General features: G+C 43.8%; 1 protein-coding gene across 1 annotated transcript in view; it reads right to left on the reverse strand.

The window, feature by feature from the left end:
- The window catches only part of Tenm4 (teneurin transmembrane protein 4), a 725631-nt gene extending 723937 nt beyond the window's left edge, over window positions 1-1694 (reverse strand). Inside the window, exon 1 of the mRNA XM_028770606.1 lies at window positions 1445-1694. The gene's annotated coding sequence lies outside the window, so the exon portion shown is untranslated. The remainder of the gene's footprint in view (window positions 1-1444) is intronic.
- Window positions 1695-3530: the final 1836 nt, after the last annotated feature.

The raw sequence follows: 3530 nt of genomic DNA on the forward strand, positions 1-3530 counted from the left end.
ATAATATAATATAATATAATATAATATAATATAATATAATATAATATCTAGTACAAGACTTGTAGTCACAGGTGGAACTCTTGTTGGTAGCTTGTTAGGTTTCAAACTCTGGTTTCTACGAGCTCTCTGTCTAGTTTCTTTGACATCATCCCCAGTCAGTCAAAGATCCTCAGTCACAAAGCAATGTCAAGCACTTGCCAAGAGGGCAAAAGACTTGTCTATTCCTCCATCTTCACTCTATGCCTGTGTCAAGCTGGGTAATGCCAGCGTCACACAATACACTTCTACCCACAGGAGGTGGCTCCTGGAACCCAGAAGTGATGTGGGACACCATTTTCACTCAAGATTTGGGTAACTCTGATCTCCCCTACTGCCACATGCTTCTCCTGGGGTCACCCCCATCTGTCACAGAAGCTTGATATTACAGGGATCCATGAATTAGAGTGGAGAAAAAGAACTCGGAAAAGACCAAAGCTTCAAGATGCCTGTGTGCAGCTAAGTGCAGCTGCTGAGATGCAGTGCTAGCTACCCAGCCCAGCCTTCATCACTCTGTCACTTCATGTCACTAGACATACACTAGGAAGATGGAGGGCGGTAGTAAACAGAAGTTTGACCTTTCCATCGAGTCCCCTAGCTGGACTTTGGGACCTTGCCATCCCCTTGGAGTTTGCTAGAATTGGCTAGAGAACAGTCCTTGACTCAAACAACTGAGAAATATACTTAACACCACATTGATTTTCCATATAATTTTATAAGCACAAACATTCTCTTTCATTTCCTGACAAACAGCTATATTCCCCAAAGTGTCCAATAAAAATCAGTAATTTGCACATCACTGTCTTTCTCAGAGGCTGCTGTTTGGAGTTAGTCATCAAGGCCAAGGTCTTGCCTCTTCCACCCCCTCCCCAAACAAAGCAAAACCTGTTGATGCTTGGTGGCCTTCTTTATAGACTTCCTGATGCCTGGGAAGTGTGCTTACTCTGCAAGCAGAGATGGAAGGCGCCGCCTTCCACACAGCTCTGCCCCACAACTCTTCCACCATAGGGTCTGCTCGTGTCCAATCCCACACCCGCTCCCCGTAGCCATGAGGGAGAGTAACTCCTTCCTGCATGTGTCAAAGTAGAATGATTAATTCAATGACTGACATATGCCCGAGGCCAGATGGGCACCCAGTCCTCAGTGGCAGGGATTACTCAAAAGTTGCATCATAGAACAAGCAATGACAGGATTGAAGACTGGAAGCAGGCACTTTTCCATCCCAGGAATCTACATGCCATGCCCTCTCACCCAGGGACTGGAACGCATAGGGCCTTCCTCCTCCCACTTTGTGGTTTCTAACTTCAACCATATCCTTTTCCCCAGCCAGCCCCTCCCCATCCAAGCCGCAGCCAGGTTGCTGCAGGGGGCGGGGACAGCAAAGAAACAGAAAAGTATAGATTCTTACCCAGAAGTAAGGTCTTCTCAGGTCCTGAGGAAGCACAGTTCTCAGGAGACAAGGCGCCAGGGTTGCCAAGGGAACCTGAAATACTAGTTTGCCACAATCCTGCAGGAATTACGTCCCAGGGGTGAGTAGGGAAGTGTCAGTCATTTAAAACTGCTGAAGCTCAGAGTCTGAGGAAGAGAGAAGGAAGCAAAGGGAAAGAATGTCTCTCAGTGGCCAGGCGGCAAGCAGAGGAGTTCAGATTCCGGGATCTTCCCACCCCTACCCGGTGGTGGTTGTCAGGGAGCATGTGTTCTTGCTTCATGTTTTGTGCTGGTGTTTTCGTTTCTTTTTCCCTGAGCCCTGGCACTGGGGAGCGTGGAATGGCTCAACCTGTTGTAATCAAACATGTGGGTTGCTGCTTGTTGCAAAGATATTGCAGCAGCCTCTTCATTACAAGAGGCTGCTCTTGGATGCAAAGAATTAATTTCCTTGCCTGTGGGTGCCTGCTTGTGCTCCAGGACGTGGTTGGAGTGGATAGACAGAGTGCTCACTGAGACTGGGGACTGAGACACTGGGCGAGGGTTTCTGGTCATATGCTGTGTTCATCTTTTTGACTGATTGTGGCTCTTAAGGGATGAACTGTAGGAGACTCCTGCCAGATGCAGTCTCTGTGTGCAGGTGGGACTCAACCCCAGACTTCAAACTACAACTTTAAGTCTGATTCCTGGAAACTCATTGGTCCCAGTATCGCAGGCTTTTTATTCATAGGGCACACTCTGGATGGGACTATCCTAAGAAAACAGAGAAGGTATTCATGCCCCCAATTTGTTGGCTTCTTTCCTCCCTCATTCATTCATTCATTCATTCATTCCTGCATGTGTGAATTCATCTGTCTGTTCTAAACTCACCATTCATCCTAGCACTAATTACTTTATCTATGAACTTACCTATTATTCTCTTTCATGTTCATCCACCCACTCGGTATTCACATACATTTTTGTTCACTCACTAATTGACACGTGCATTTGTATTATTATTTGTCAAGATTCATCATTTATTCACCTATTTATCATTTCATGTAATCTATATACTTTCCAAACATGTACACATTCATTTTTTCATGCATGAAGCATTAACTTTTATTTCTTATATCCATCCATCCATCCATCCATCCAAATAACCCGTAAATCATTTTAAATTCACTGATTCATAGATTTGTTGTCCGAGGTGTAAATGTTCATCTACTTATGCACAAATTTGTACAATTCTTCATCTATTGAAGATACAGCCTAAGTCCTATGCTGAGGGATGACAGCACACCGGTTGGTAGCCCTGAAAACATACCTACAAGTAACATTAGAGGAATTGTATGAACAAGCTATATATATACATACACATACACACACACACACACACACACATACACACACACACACACATATATATATATACACACACACACACACACACACACAGAAAAAAGAGGTCATGAATTTGATCCAGAGCAGGAGCAGGTATATGGGAGTGTTTGGAAGGAGGAAATGAAAAGAGAATTAAAATTGCAATTAAAATACGGTTTCAAAAATGAACAATAACAAAAGAATGAACTTCTGAAAAGAGAGTAGAAGACAATAGATACAATTTCAAGGAACTAGATTTCAACACAAGGGGGAAGATGATGGAATCCAGGAGCACAGAGGATTCGAGGAAAATTTATAGGGAGATCTGAGGGACCTCCCCTGTCCCCCAGGGAAAGAGTGTTGGACTTGGATTTAATCTTACAGAGCCTTGAATCTAGTGTGGTTCAGCCAGTGTGGCTTTGCACTAGTTACCACCCTCTCTGAATCTGTCTCATCTTAAAATGGGCATGAACTGGCCTGAGGCTGTGGCTCAGGTGGTAGAGTGTTTCTCTAGCACACACAAAGCTCTGACTCACATAAATGGGTAGTGGTAGCTCACGCCCATGGTAGCTGTAGAACTCTGGAGTTGGAGGTCATCTTTGGCTATGAGTTTGAGTCCTGCCAGGGAAACATGAGACCTGGTCTCATAAAATAAAATAAAATAAAATAAAATAAAATAAAATAAAATAAAATAAAATAAAATAAAA

The sequence above is a fragment of the Grammomys surdaster genome, unplaced genomic scaffold (assembly GCF_004785775.1).
Source record: "Grammomys surdaster isolate TR1022 unplaced genomic scaffold, NIH_TR_1.0 203, whole genome shotgun sequence".
Taxonomy (NCBI): domain Eukaryota; kingdom Metazoa; phylum Chordata; class Mammalia; order Rodentia; family Muridae; genus Grammomys; species Grammomys surdaster.